The sequence below is a fragment of the Dryobates pubescens genome, chromosome Z (assembly GCF_014839835.1).
Source record: "Dryobates pubescens isolate bDryPub1 chromosome Z, bDryPub1.pri, whole genome shotgun sequence".
Classification (NCBI taxonomy): Eukaryota; Metazoa; Chordata; class Aves; order Piciformes; family Picidae; genus Dryobates; species Dryobates pubescens.
This window is the reverse complement of record NC_071657.1, coordinates 125,359,237-125,375,797: the sequence shown is the minus strand read 5'-3', so window position 1 is coordinate 125,375,797 and position 16,561 is coordinate 125,359,237. Positions and strand designations below refer to the sequence as shown.

Below are 16,561 nucleotides of genomic sequence, written 5' to 3'. Positions count from 1 at the left end.
GTAGCTGTCAAGAAGATATGGAGAGGTCCTGAGCTCTTCTTCTGTTCCTCGCTGCAAGTTCCTGCCCTCTCTTCTTGCATTAAAGAATTGTAGCTACATCAGTTCGTTGATTCAAGAGAAAAGAAATCTACAGAAGAAAAGATTAGGTTCTGACATGGCAAATTTCCCCAAATGAACTACCTCTTTCATACAACAGCCTGAAATTAAACAAGTAAGGAAACCTGTGAAACTGCACCCCCGGCCTACATCTTCATGGATCTCAGCTGGGTGAATGTTATAATCAAGTATTCCCATCACAATAAGTTGACTCTGTTCCTCCCTACTGCAGCACTGGAGAGGAATACTCTGCAATGCCAAGGAAAACTACTTCAGAGCAAAATCAAGCATCTGAAAATAGGAACTGATACACAATTGCCTCTCTTAAAAATGCTTTCAAAATCCCAGAGACCCTAATATCTCTGAGTTACTCCATTTGACTCAATGAATAGAAAGTCAACAACATCCATTGTGAATGTTCAAATTTCTACGAAGTCCATAAAAGGCTAAAATAAGTTATTCAAAGATGGTCTCCCAAACAGGCTTTCTTTTCAGAACTGCAGACTTACTCAATTTCCCAAGGAATTCTGTCATGCTGCTGTCACAGTTTTCACTTTGCTTTTTCATTCAGATTATTCAATTGCTCAATATAAGCATTCTTTCACTTGGCCTTCAGCAAGGACCCTGTTTCTTCATGTCCCTGTGATTCACAGCCATACCTTCTTTTTAAACTGCTTTTCACTTTAGCATCCCATTTGCTGACTTTAGTAGAATCTTATAACATTTGATCATTTACTGCCTATAATCATGGAAAAACTAAGATGCACTTCAAGTTAACTTGTTCAAACCCTTATTCTCATATTCAGTCTCATATTCAGCAACTTCAAAACCCACAGAGTCTTTAAAACTTTTTCACATGTTCAGGACAAGATGTTGGATAAAACATGACATAAGGTTGGACTGTAAGCATTAACTTAACAATGGGAAGGGATGCTAAACTTCTCCCTAGGAGGCATTTAAATAGAATCATAGAATTGTTTCAGTTGGAAAAGGCCTCTAAGATTGAGTCCAGCCATCAACCTAACACCACCATGATGAGCAATCCATGCCCCAAAGTGCCATGTCCACATTTCTTAAACATCTCCAGGGATGGCAACTTCACTACCTCCCTGGAAAACCTATTCCAATGCCTGACCACTCTTTACATAAAGATTTTTTTTTCCTAATATCCAATTTAAACCTCCCTTGGCATAGTTTAATGTCATTTTCTCTAGTCCTATCACCTCATTACAACCTCCTTTTGGGCAGTTATTGAGAGCAATGAGGTTTTTACTTTTCTACGTCATCTTAAATCTAATCTTGTCTTTGAACTTCTCTTTTTTTCATTAACAGAACTAGAGACTTTCAAAGGCTTGGGGACTTTTCTCCATGTTCCTTCCAAAATGGAAGCTTTTTGAATCTGTTTCCCTCTACACTGTAAGACTTTCAAGTCTTGTCCTAGTTTTGAGCCACGAACTGCCCAGGGCAAAAGGACAGAAAAGATACTTGATCCCTTTTTCCAAGGAGTAAAATAAAAATGCTCCACACTGGATCAGAATTTTAAATGGAAATTATATTTACAAATATACACAGGTATATTCAGGCAGAAGGAATATATTTGGGCCTACCAGGTCAAAATCTTCCAGAAACCTCAGCAACTGCATCCTCAGCAAGCTGTGTGGTGCAGCAGACACGCTGGAGGGAAGGAATCCATCCAGAGGGACCTTGACAGGCTGGAGAGGTGAGCCCATGACAACCTCATGAAGTTCAACAAGACCAAGTGCAAGGTCCTGCATCTGGGTTGGGGCAACCCAAGCACCCATAAAGGCTGGGCAGCAACTGGCTTGAGAGCAGCCCTGAAGAAAAGGGCTTGAGGGTGCTTGTGGATGAGAAGCTCAACATGAGTCAGCAGTGTGCACTTGCAGCCCTCAAAGCCAATCACATCCTGGGCCGCATCAAGAGAAGCACAGCCAGCAAGTCAAGGGGGGTGATTCTTCCCCTCTACTCTGCTCTGGTGAGACCCCACCTGGAGATTGCATCCAGTTCTGGAGCCCCTGTTACAGGCAGGATCTGGATGTGCTGGAACATGTCCAGAGAAGGGCCACAAGGATGACTGGAGGGCTGGAGCACCTCTCCTATGAGGACAGACTGAGGGAGTTGGGGCTATTCAGTCTGGAGAAGAGAAGGCTCTGAGGAGACCTTATTGTGGGCTTCCAGAATCCAAAGGGGGCCTACAAGAAAGCTGGTGAGGGACTTTTTAGGGTGTCAGGTAGTGATAGGACTAGGGGGAATGGAAAAACAATAGAAATGTGTAGATTCAGACTGGATGTTAGGAAGTTCTTCCCCATGAGGGTGGTGAGGCACTGGAACAGGTTGCCCAGAGAAGTGGTGGAAGCCTCATTCCTGGAGGTTTTTAAGGCGAGGCTGGATGTGGCTCTGAGCAACCTGGTATAGTGTGAGGTGTCCCTGCCCCTGGCAGGGGGGTTGGAACTAGATGATCCTTGAGGTCCCTTCCAACCCTAACAATTCAAAACCAAAACACAAAACCAACCCCAAACAAAAACCCCAACAACAACCAAAAAAACCCCAAAACTAACCACAAACAAACAAACAAAACCTCCACCTCACTCAGCCTTAGCAGGCTCAAGAGCAGCCAACTGCCCCCTCCCCCACCCCCAGACTCAGGCCTACCACAGGCTTCAACAGGCCCAGTTGCATAGCTGGAAATTCACTGCCAACCAAGGCCAAGAGAATCACAGTCACAGAATCACTAAGGCTGGAAAAGACCTCAAAGATCACCAAGTCCAACCTGTCACCACAGACCTCATGACTAAACCACGGCACCAAATGCTACATCCAATCCCCTCTTGAACACCTCCAGGGATGGTGACTCCACCAGCTCCCTGGGCAGCCCATTCCAATGGCGAATGACTCTCTCAGTGAAGAACCTTCTCCTCACCTCAAGCCTAAACTTCCCCTGGCTCAGCTCACCCCTGAGCCTCTTCTTCTCCAGGCTAAACAATCCCAGCTCCTTCAGCCTCTCCTCATAGGGCTTGTGCTCAAGGCCTCTCACCAGCCTCACTGCCCTTCTCTGGACACCTTCAAGTGTCTCAATGTCCTTCTTAAACTGCAGGGCCCAGAACTGGACACAGAACTCAAGGTGTGGCCTAACCAGCGCAGCGTACAGGGGCACAATGACTTCCCTGCTCCTGCTGGCCACACTATTCTTGATCTCCCCCACAAACTTTAAGACAAGAGTATGTGCATCTTGACCGGAGAGAAGAAAAAGTGAGCTTTAGCTGTACACTCTCTTAAACAGAGAAATACAGGAAAATGGATCAGACAGATTACAGTATCCTGGGATGAATTGCCCATCCCCATGGGATTCTCTACCTTCTGGAGGACTTTTCTTTATGGCTATATCAATTAACTCTTGAATTCCCTTAACCTACAACAGGTCTAAATACATACTACTGCAGGAAAAATCCTATAGTCCTCTTACTAAAAATCCTGCACTGAAAGTTCTACCTCACAGAAAATTTACTTCAGATATAACAATCTAACAAGAAGTAACTAACAAGAGCACCATGTTGGACCAAACTCTATTTACATCACTTCACATGCACAGAGGTGCACTAACCTCAGTGGAATTACACCTAATGCACATAAGGAAGAAGACAAAAAAAAGGATCTCCGGCTTTCATGTGCTTCCCTGTGACAAGTCTGTATCACAACAACACGGAAGCCTGTAAAGCCCATATTGATTCTTCTTTCACCATGTCTGAGACACATTTCACAAGCTGACAGATGAATTCATAAATTTCACTGCATATTTCATTAAAAAAAATGGTGTTGCCATTCCATTTTTACTACTTTTATGATTCAAAACATGTCCCTCTATTTCTTGATGAGTTGCAGCACTGTTCCTAGTGTAGTTGGTTAGATGTGTGAATTTTTAGTTCTGAAGTGCTATATTCTGCAAACTCCCTAAATCATGAAAAGGAATGCCAAACCTTTATTATTTATAATAAAGAGATATATTTTATATATACATATATATTTAATTTCCTCTTATATCCACCAGCCTTTTACATTAATTTATTCAAATAGGACTTGTTTGGTTTAGTGGGAATACAATAGTTCAGAAAGGTGTAGACAACTACCACATATCAATGTTTGTGATCCTCTGCAAAATAATTCTAGCATAGGACAATCCTTCACATATATTTTACAGAGTGTACTTCGTAAATAGAATCATAGAATCAGTCAGGGTTGGAAGGGACCACAAGGATCATCTAGTTCCAACCCCCCTGTCATGGGCAGGGTCACCTCACACTAGATCAGGCTGGCCAGAGCCAGTCTAAACTATACATTTGAAGACTCATTTTTCCTGAGACAGGAAAATTAATCATATATGTTATGTAATTACTTTAATCAGAGTTATATAGCTATATACACACACATATTTTGCTGATTATTATATATGCAGACATACACATATAAAAACAGTATTTAGTCTGCTCTGAAAAATCAGAACATGTTGCTTTGATGAGCACTCTCCTTCAAAAATAAAGTACCTCAACTGTGCAGCTTCTGTGCTCACTTGCATCTCAAATGCAAGTTTGGCACAACAGATGTTTTTCATTAGCACACCAGTTTGCAAATTATATGGAATTCATAAAGTTATCTAAAAGTCAAAGCAGCTTTTAAAAAGGAAACTGAAAAATCCATATTTAAGGTGTTTATGTAAAAGGAGTGCAGAAAAAGACAGGTAGGTAACAGAAAAATTGTTAGGTTATTGTGATACTCTAGAATGTCACATATCAGGAGAATTAACCCAAGATCCATCAGAACTCACCAATTTGTATCAAAGAATCACAGAATTATGTAACAGGGGGGGGTTGGAAGGGACCTCTGGAAATCGAGTGCAGCTCCCCACCAAGGCAGGTTCGCCTAAAGAAGGTCACACAAGCACACATCCAGGCAAGTTTCAAATGCCACCAGAGATGGAGACTCCACTACCTCTCCAGGAAGCTTATTTTAGTGCTCCATCACCCCTAAATCAAAAAAGCTCTTCCTCACATTTAAATGGAAACTTATGTTCAAGTTTGTGACCATTTACCCCTTGTCCAGTCCCTGGGTGCCACTGAAAACAGACTGGTCCCATCCTCCTGACATTCCCCCTTTAAGTATTTATAAGCATTTATAAAATCCTCCCCTCGGTCTTCTCTTTCCCAGACCAAGAAGACCCTATTCTCTCAGTCTTTCCTCATAAGGAAGATGTTCTAGTCAACTAATCATCTCTGTAGCTCTTTTCTGTACCCTCTCCAGCAAGTTCTTGTCCTTCCTGGACTGGGGAGCCTAGAACTGGACACAATATTCCAGATATGGCCTCACCAGGGCAGAGTAGAGGGGGAGGAGAACCTCCCTCAACCTGCTTGCCAGTCTTTTCTAGATGCACCCTATGATGTCATTGGCCTTCTTGGCCACAAGGGTACATTGCTGTCTCATGGTCATTCTGTTATCCACCAGGACTCCCAGGTGCTCTTCCCTAGAGCTGCTCTCCAATAGATCAGCCCCCAGCCTGCACTGACACACGGGCTTGTTCTTTACACCTGCCCGCATTGAATTTTATTAGATTCCTCCATGCTCAGCTCTCTAGCCTGTCTCAGACACACTGGATGGCAGCACAGCCTTCCGGCATGTCAGCCACTCCTCCCAGTTTTGTACCATCAGAAAGCTTGCTGAGGGTACACTCTATCCCTTCATCCAGATAATCAATGAATATATGGAATAGGGCTGGAGCCAGTACCAGCCCAAGTGACACCACTAGCTACAGGCCTCCAACTAGACTCTGCCCCAGTGACCACAACTCTTGAGACCAGCCTTTCAACAAGGTCCCAATCCATCTCACCATCCATCATCCAATTCACAATTCTTAATCTTGACTGTGAGGATGCCAGAATTCTAAATCTATTTTTGCTTATTTTTGTTAAAATTGTGTGCCACGTTAAGGAAAAGCTCATAGGAGAATAAAGAATTGTGAGAATTTATGGCTACAAATTTCATCTCAATTGTTGGTATACTTTCAGGGAAAAAAACAAGCAGAAATTCTCAAAGCTCTGTCAATACAGCAAGGTAAGAGAAAAACCACTTTCAGCATGAATGTGGCCAAGAGGCATCTCAGTGTGAGCTTTTGAAAATGCACTTGATTCATCTGTGAGTCTAACATGGCATTCCTTCAAAAAGAAATTGGATGCTTTTTTCGCACTCAAAACTTCAGAGCCTTTTCAGGAAGCGTCCTGACCACACAGCTCACTGCCTCCATTTTGGCCCTGGCCACGAAGTGACACTTTTTAGGCTATCAAAGCTTCTCCCTTGTCTTCAGCGTGCTGTTGCCTGCAGCATATTTCACACTCACCTGTGTGAGGGAGCACACGCGTGCAAACTTTCCATTTTACAAATCTGTAGAACACCCCAAACAAAAGGTTCCCAAGTACAAAGATGTTTTTGAGCAGAAAGGCATTTAGTTTAGTTTAGCTTTCTCAGAACAAACAGTGGTAACTAGGCTTATCAGCATAAAGATGCCTTCTCTAATGGCAACAAAACCCTACTCCAACGGTAGTCAGGTATGTTAAATATAAAAGAAGTACCAACTGTGTCACTAATAATTGTAGGGGGATGTCGGTAGGCACAAGAACTTTTGCAGCAAGTTTTCTGCTAAACTAGCTGTAATTCTAAAGATGCTTTACTCAGAAATCCATAATAAATTTACACATCAAATCACACAGTTGTTTTAGTTGGAAAAGACCTTTATGATCAAGTCCAACAATTACATAACTCTGTCAAGTCTGGTGCTGAACTATGTCCCTTATCACCACATCTATGTGCCTTTAAACACCTCCAGGACTGGGGATTGAACCACCTCCCTGGAGCCTACTCCCTTGAGAACTCTTTCAGTGGAGAATTTTCATCTACTATCCAATCTAAACCTTCCCTGATGCAACTTGAGGCCATTTTCTCTTGTCCTATTACTTGCTACTAAGGACAAGAGGCCAACATCGATCTTGCCACAACCTCCTTTCAGGTAGTTGTAGAGAGTGAGAAATCTCCCCTCAGATTCCTTTCCTCCAGACTAAACAATCCCCGAACAACCTCATTGAGTACAGTATGCAATTAAAAGTACATTAACCTTTCTCCATGAAAGAAAGCATACTTTTTGAACAGAGGTGAATGCATTCCCCTGGTAGTGAGAGTAGGTAAGTCCTTCCTTTTTCTACTTGACTGAGACCAAGTGCTGTAGTAGGCAGACACAAAGGTACTACTTTCTACCGTTCCCACAGAATCTGTCCATGCCTTTTCCAGGCTGTCATGACTTGCTTTAAATGAATTACAGAACAAGACAGGGATAAAAGCCTTTGTGAATAATCCACAGATTCAATTCTTATTGCATTTTGCCAGGCAGAATATTTAATTTCTTCTGTCACTTTGATTAGGTTAGTCATTTACTTACAAAACTCTAGTATAAATTTTAAGATGAGAAGGATATATCCTCTTTCAAAACAACCTTTCCCTTTTAAATTCATGGCTGCTTCGGTGGCATTTCAAAAACTAATTAATATACTGACAGATGACTGGATGACAAGTTTCAAAGAAATGTGTTTTTTTTTTCTTTCTATGGCTAAACATTTGACAGAAATGTGTTTTCTGAGTAACACTTTGCAGAAATGCAATGAAAAGTATTTATACTCCTAACTTGTAAAAGCCAAAACCACATGAACTGTAATTATTTTAAAAACTAAGTGGCCATCAACATGTGTATATCCAGTCTTTGTTATTTTGTTCTAGCACTCTACACTGTCATTATCTGTTCTTTCAGCAGTATTAAAAGGCTTTACAAACTGCTGATACTCAGTCATTTACTCTTCAGTGAAGCCAGGGAGCTTTACAACATTACCGGACCACAACAAGTATCAAAAGATACTTAGCTACTGCAAAAGAGAGCTTCTGATGCCAGACAGATGACATTATTGAGCTATTACAGCACTCACATCTGCTAATTTTTGGAAGACCCATGAGTGCTCATGAATCCCAGAACAAAACCCAAAGCCCCTGTGGAATAAATAAGAGATTATGTATTCTTCAGCATGCATTATTCAACAATGTTTTTGCTTTGGATTCTACTAATCTTGTATAGATTAATCATTTAAAGCTTGAAAATGTTGATACTCCATAGATATTTCTACAAATGTAGTTCCTTTGTGAACTAGAAAAAGTCTTACGAGGGTTGCAATAAAAGCATCACTAGAGAGTTTTTGTGATCACAAAATTTAGATTTCCCCTTTTGTGACAGAGGGAATGCCATCCTTGGTGTTTAATTAGAAGTCTGAAATCATGTGCTACATTTTACTGTTCTAATGCTGATCCTAACTGAACGGAAAGTGATACTGTAAGATTTTTCACTTCTGATGACACTGTCCACATTGTCCAATCTAGTATTTTATTGATCACATTACAGGGCCACTTTTGGCTCAGATCTTTTCAAAACTGAGGTTATTCTTCGTGCCTCTGCCTAATAAGTTTCAGGAAAAACTTTTAGCTCTGTATCTTTAGACTTATGCATGCTAGGCTAGGTTCCACAAAACCACCTGACAAAACTAGAACTATAGTCTAACTCTTCATCAAATTAAACTGGCTTCTAGTCCACCACTATAGGTCTGTGTCCAATTAATTTCTTCACTAGCATACAGTATCACAGTATCACCAAGGTTGCACATTCCAATGGCAAATCACTCTCTCAGTGAAGACCTTTCTCCTCACCTTGAGCCAAAATTTCCCCTGGTGCAGCTTGAGACTATGGGCTCTGTAAGGTTATAGACAAACGCAGTGCTAGAGGCTGGGGTCAGAGCAGCTGAATAACAGCCAGGCAGAAAGGGACCTGGGGGTACTGGTGGATAGTAGGCTGAACATGAGCCAGCAGTGTGCCCAGGTGGCCAAGAAGGCCAATGGCATCCTGGCCTGGATCAGGAATAGTGTGGCCAGCAGGAGCAGGGAGGTCATTTTGTGCCCCTGTACTCAGCACTGGTTAGGCCACACCTTGAGCCCTGTGTCCAGTTCTGGGGCCCTCAGTTTAGGAAAGATGTTGACTTGCTGGAACATGTCAACAAAGCTGGTGAGGGGTTTGGAGCACAAGCCCTATGAGGAGAGGCTGAGGGAGCTGGGGTTGCTTAGCCTGGAGAAGAGAAGGCTCAGGGGAGACCTTATTGCTCTCTACAACTACCTGAAGGGAGGTTGTAGCCAGGTGGGGGCTGGTCTCTTCTCCCAGGCAACCAGCACCAGAACAAGAGGACACAGTCTCAAGCTGCACCAGGAGAGGTTTAGACTGGATGTTAGGAAGAAGTTCTTCATAGAAAGAGTGATTGCCTATTGGAATGGGCTGCTTGGGGAGGTGGTGGAGTCACCATCACTGGAGGTGTTTAGGAAGAGACTTGATGGGGTGCTTCGTGCCATGGTTTAGTTGATTAGATAGTGTTGGATGATCCCAAAGGTCTCTTCCAACCTGGTTAATTCTATTCTATTCCATTCTAAATGTCCTCTTTCAGCTGGCTCAATTAAGAATAGAATTAACAAGATTCCAACAATTAACGCTCATAGGAGGGCAATACCCATCAGCAGGGAGAAAGTCAGGCAGGCCGATAGACTGTAGGATATTTGGCTGACATGGTCCTTGAATCCTTCTCTAGCTGAAAACAAGTACCAAAGGAGCCACATCCTCATACAAGGTGGGTGCCTCCCAGAAACGAAATGGAGGTTACACTGAACTAATATGCTTTACATTTGGGAGGGAAGTACAGGTCAAATAATCTGATTTCCTGAGGCTTATAAGGACAGGTTGCAACAGAGTGCCTGAGAGCAAAGGTGCTTTGCAAACCACATCCCACAGGCTCCACAGAGAAGCTCATGTCAGACAACATGTCACTGACAGTTACTGTACTAAACAGACAAGGAAGGTAACTGCGTGCATAACAGCGATAAGTCCTGACATCTGTCAAGGTATAAATGCACATGCTACATATTGCCCTTATAGTTTATTTGTCTCCCAAGTCTGTGCTCTCTGTTACCTTTCTCTGACATGCTCACTTCTGTGCAACATCTTTTCTTGAAGGTTACTTGCAACCCTGAAGGCATGATCTATACCTCACAGCAGAGACCTCCACTGAACAACAGGTGTAGGAAAAGAGCTGAAGCTCTGGGAAAAGAGGAGCTGCAAGAAAAATCATGGGTTCAGGAAACATTTGCTGTCACAATCTGCAACTCAGTGTTTGGAGTATTTGGGTTTTTTTCCTAGGGGAAGAAAACTTTGCTGTTGACCAGTTCAGTGATTTACTGCTGGACGCTACACAACTCAGGGATATTCTATAGCCTGACAAAGAAACATGAGAATATCAAATACTGTTTGCACAAGCCAAAGGATCCTCCTTGAACACATTGGACCAAACCCAGATGAAAAACAAACAGATACAGGCTTCCCAGTACTGAACACCATAGTGTTCCAGTCTGGAACGCTAAGCCCCTAGTTCCAGAAAAGTATTCACATTGTTGCTTTGGGCATCTACACTCCTTATTACATCAAACACAGAAAGAGACACTTTTGTGCACAGTATTAAGGACAACTAGCAATCACAGTGAGAAGATGCCTATCACAGCCAATAGAAACTACTGGAAAACTTCAAATTTTGTCTTTCTCCTGAGAGTTCATAGTACTGTTAAATCAGCATGAAACCAGAAATTAGAGCCTGTTCAATATATGGTTCTACCTCATGAATTTTACAACTGCTTATAAGTCATGAACAGGAGGAAGCATGCAATACTCTATAGTTTGCTGTTCTAGATGTGAAGCAGATTCAACACCTTCAAAACTTGTGTGGTGTGAGAGCTCCAGAGGATTGGAGAAACATGTCTGAGCAATCTCAAACTAGAAGGAAGATAAGACAGTTGGTAACAGGTTATTTTAAAAATGCTTACAGGGCTTAAATCTTCCTTGCAAGATTTTTCTCTTTTCTCTGGCTGGAAAACATCTATTGCTGCCAGCCAAACATCCATTTTCCCTTGAAGTACTCCCTGAGAATTTAATTGCCCAGTAAATTGCCAACAAAACTTTCAAGCTGTAGACCAGCCCTGAGAGACTCCAGAGGGAACAGTCTGTATACTTAATTTATCTTTCCACAGTCGGTAAGGAGTGCAGAGTTGCTGTTCAGGCCTCCAGCCATAACAAAACAAAAATCAATTTTTGACTGGACCAAGCTGACTGAGCTAAATGCAGCCATATGCAGGAGGTAGCAGTTCCTACAAAACACAACCTTAAGTTTTGTTGGAACAATGCTCTTGAGAACTGGGATCGTTATTCAGGTAATTAGTGGCACAAGCACTAGAACTCAAATCAATTTCAAATCAGTTTGAAAATGTGTTTCTTAGACAACTGAAATTTCTACTTATTCTTCCATTCTTGGCAGGTCCTCCAAATTGACTATGTTCCACATATTTCAAGTTGATGAGGTTCAAATGATGACACAAGAAATACAGCGAAGAAGAACATGAAGTTAGTAAAATAGTTTTGCAGTAGCTGAAACAATTTTCGATTCTCAGTTTCAAATCTCAGAAGAAATACATTTCCATAGTAAGACAAAATTCTTGCATGACAGGAAATGCAAGGCTTAAAAGAGGAATTTCTTTGTAAAGATAATGCTAAATAACTATAAGAGAAACGATGACATTTCACAACACTGCAAACTATGCACTTCATGCAGTTCTGCAAACTGTTATCTGTCAGAAAAACATAAATTGAGCTAACACTGAGTCACGCTCGTGTAGCATGGTATAAATAATCCACTTGTTGTTTGGGAACAACTGTTTTAATAAAAAACAACTGTTGGTGATAGAATATAGGCTGCTAATCACTCATGACACATTTTATTATGAATATTTTAGTGAATACTGTTAAAATGGTCAATCAAGAACAAACAAGATTTGTAAACACCAGATACTCAGGCCTGTTAAGGGTGTTGGAATACATTATCACAAGGGTCTAACCTTAACTGTATTATTTAATTTTTAATTAAAGATAGGCTTTTTGCATACAAATTCATACTGAGGACATGTAGAGGATATTCCCTCTACGCTGCTCTCCTAAGACCCCACCTGGAGCACTGTGTCCAGTTCTGGAGTCCCTATTACAAGAAAGACATGGACATGCTAGAACATGGCCAGAGAAGGGCCAGGAGGGTGATGAGAGGACTGGAGTTCCTCTCCTATGAGGACAGGCTGAGAGAGTTAGGGTTGTTCAGTTTGGAGAAAAGAGGGCTCCAAGGAGACCTTATTGTGGCCTTCCAGTATCTGAAGGGGGCCTACAGGAAAGCTGGTGAGGGACTTTTAGGGTGTCAGGTAGTGATAAGGACTAGGAGGAATGGATGCAAGCTAGAGGAGGGGAGATTTAGAGGAGACATTAGGAAGAAGTTCTTCACCATAAGGGCAGTAAGACACTGGAACAGGTTGACCAAAGAGGTAATGGAAGCCTCATCCCCCTAAGTCTTTAAGGCCAGGCTGGATATGGCTCTGAGCAACCTGATCTAGTGGAACGGGTCCCTGCCTGTGGCAGGGAAGTTGGAACTAGATGATCTTTGAGGGCACTTCCAACCCTGATGATTCTACGATTACTTCAACAGACCAACTATTATTTCTTATATATTATTTATTTAAATTTATTTTCTACTGCTTTTCCCATTACTTGAATTGTATTGGTCTTCATATATGGTTTCAGTATTTTAACCTCAGTTCATATCTCTGAAAAAAAAGGAAACCCATTATTTGTATACAAATATATTGCCTCTTCCTTCATTATCATCATTGGTGTTCCCTGTGTTGTCTACATTTATCTCTGCACCTCTCATGACAACTTCCTGACACAGCATTTATTTTTTGGCTTTTTTTTAAGGCACTACTTATGGTGTGAAATTACTGAGATTTTGAAATATATATCCAAGGTCAAACAGCATTAAAAAAATGGCTCAGAAATGGTCTCAGTTTGGGAGTTTGGGACTGACATCCACTGAGAATACCAAACATGTGCACAGCACCTGCTAATCTAAAGGGCACTTTTCAGGAGTACAAAAGTAAGAAGCACCTCTTATGCCTGCTAGAATAGAATAGAATAGAACAGAACAGAATAGATAAATACAGTCAGGAAAGATAGATACAGGAGGAAAAACACAGAAAGAAACCTTGTGATGTCTGCAGACACCACCAAGCTCAGTGAAAGTGTTGATCTGCTTGAGGGTAGGGAGGCTCTGCAGAGGGATCAGACAGACTAGATTGATGTGCCAAAGCCAACTGTATGAGTTTCAGTGAGGACAAATGCCAGGTTCTGCACTTTGGCTACAACTACCCCCAGCAGCACTACAGGCTTGGGGAGGAGTGGCTGTTCAGGAGAGAGAGCTGAAACTACTTTGGTTTAAAACTCTTTTTTTGTAAGCTGATGTGTTTCATAAATTCATTTTAATTATCAATAAATAAAAGCTTTGGGAGGTATTTTTAGCATAAACAAGCTCAGGCTTTTCCACTAGCAGTGTTCCCCTTCTGTTTTCCAAATCATTAAAAATGCCTCTGATTTCTAGAAAGAATTTGTCACTTAAAAATACTTCTATTTACCTTCTTGATTAAGAAACCCCTTACACCCTCTCATTGCTGATGCTAAGAAACTTTATATTACTGAAATATGTTTCTCTTCTCCTGTCAAGTTTCCTAAATTCAACTAGATGATATCCCTGTCCTGTTAGAGGACATTTTTCGCAAGTGAAGTTTTACAAGGAACAATGTGAAAAATGCCATTTCTGTTACTCTCATTATTATAAATAATTCCTGTGATTCCTACCAATTAAAAGTTTCCTTTCTTGAGTATGTTTACCGTAAAACAAACAGCTCTACAGCACTGTGTCAAACTTCTCTTTGTATTTCACCTCTTTAAGCAGGTCTTTTTATTAGTAAGGCCAAGGTAAAAACATAAATGGCTGCTATCTAAACATTGTTGACAATAGCTACATTGCTGACTTAACACCACTTAGAATACATTTAAACCTGACATAGTTTAAATGACTGCTCTTCACACTTTTACATATACACAGTTTAAAAAGCATTCTTTTAGAAACATACATGCAAGTCAGCCAAAGCAAAACTGACAATATTGTTTTAAACAACCCTTGAACTGGGAAGAGACTGATTTCATGGAGCAACCCTGCCAGAGGCACCTGCTGGACTGAGACACTCCGAGCAGAACATACCAGTTAATGGCTGGCTCAGTGGATGACAGGAGAACAGCAGATGTTGTTTATCTTGACTTTTTCAAGGCTTTTGACACTCTCACATAAAATCCCCATAGACAAACTGATGAAGTACAGACTAGACAAACAGACAGTGATATGGGGCTGAAGTCTTGTTGAACTGCTGGGCTCATAAGGTTGTGATCAGCATGAAGTCCAGCTGGAGGAAAGCCATTGCTGGTGTACCCCACTGAACAACACTACAGCCAGTGCCTTTCAACCACTTTATTCATGACCTGGGCAATGGGACAGAGTGCACTCTCAAAGTTTCCTGATGACACAAACTGGGAGGAGTGATTCATACACCAGCTGGTTGCACTGACATTCAGTCAGAGGGACTTTGAAAAGCTGAGTAATAAGCCTAGAGGAATTTAATGAAGTTCAACAAAAGGAAATAAAAGGTCCTGCATCCTGGAGGAGGAATAACATCAGTATAAATAGGGGATGACCAGACAGAAAGTAGCTCTGCAGAAAAGCAGAGCTGGAAGTCCTAGTGGACTCAAAGTAGACCATGAGCCAGCAGTGCACCATTACAGCAAGGAAGGCCAATAGCATCTTGGTTTGCATTAGGAAAAATGTTGCCAGTGGGTCAAGGAAGATGATCCTTCCCCTCTACCCTGCACTGGTGAGACATGTCTGGAATGCTTGCACGTATTCATGGGCTTCCCACTACAAGCGAAACATAAGCATCCTTGAGTCAGTCCAGTGAAGGGGCTGCAAAGATGATTAAGGGATTGGAGCATCTGACATATGTGGTGATACTGAAAAAGACAAGACTCCAGCCTGGAGAAGAGAAGGCTCAGGAAGATCTTACCAATGGGTTTAAATGTGTAATGGGGGCAGGGGTAAACAACACTTCTCAGTGGTGCCCTCCGATAGGGCAAGAGGCAATGGGCACATATATAAAACATTTTCATCTGAACAGAAGAAACCACTTTTCTACTGTAAGGCTGGTTAACCTCTTGAATCAGTTGTCCAAACAGCAAGCAGCTCGAGTTGACTGTGCTTTGAGCAAGAGGTGTGTTGATCTAGACTACCTCCAGACACCCCTTCCAAGCCCAGGTATTCTACGGTTCTTTGTGGAAGAGATGAAAGAAAAGCAACTGCATTGAGTAATACAGACTACGAGTTTACTGTCAGTTGTTTTCTCTGCACAGATCAAGCCTTCAATGAGATAAAACAGTTCCAGTGCACATCAGCTGTCTGCATCCAACTGCATTCTAAGGTGGCAAGTTGTTTATTAGACTTAGGAAAAGCCTTATTGTGCAGATACAAGACAATGATTCCTTTTTCTCTCCCATACATTTGCTGATACCCAAGCCTCTACATCTAACTAGTATGCAAATACCTAACAGAGAATAAGACAATGTATTTGTTTTCACCAGTCAAATAAAACACTTTATCTCTTACAATGTTCATTTGTCTCAGTAAACATCCATCACTTTAATGCATTTCTTTGCCTCCCCTCCAGCACTAAACCTAGTTTAACCAAAACAGATTAATGGGAAATCATCCTTCTTTCTAATGCCTGTTCTCTCACATCAATGTATCAACAGTTTTGTTTTACAACTGTAGAAAAATGAGAGGAACCAAGAGAATGCTACACAAAAAACTTAGAACATCTCACTCATGAGGAGCAGGCACCTGTGCACTGACCCAATTAGACATTCAAACACTTGTCATTTTGGAGCTGTCTGGTTGTCACTCATCCAAGTAGCCCCAGGGGATACATTGTGTGGTGGCATTCTCTGACAGGAGAGCTGGAGCTATGGAGGCAATGAGGGCACAGTGATAGGGTGCCAGGATCTTGGTGAGTGAGAGCAGTCAGTAGCAAAGCCAAAGAACCCCAGAGCTTCCTTAACTTGGTTACCATCCAAAGAGTCTTTCAGAGCCTTCAATGGTTATCTTTTTTTTTCCCCCTTTTCTTTTCAGAGGAGTCCTGTTTAAAAACCTTACAGTAACAGTGCTCTTCATCCAAAGCTACATTTAACTCTTAAGTGACTAAGACGAGAACCATTTCAGAACAGATCTCTGAAAGATTAAAAAACAGAAACAATCTTTGTAGGGGAGGATGCACTAAATGTTATTTTAGTTATACCACCAGTATACAGTTC

General features: G+C 41.6%; 1 protein-coding gene across 24 annotated transcripts in view; it reads right to left on the bottom strand.

Annotated features, from left to right (window-relative positions):
* NRCAM (neuronal cell adhesion molecule) overlaps positions 1 to 16,561 on the bottom strand; it is a 157,608-nt gene that overhangs the window by 87,426 nt on the left and 53,621 nt on the right. The window lies entirely within an intron of this gene.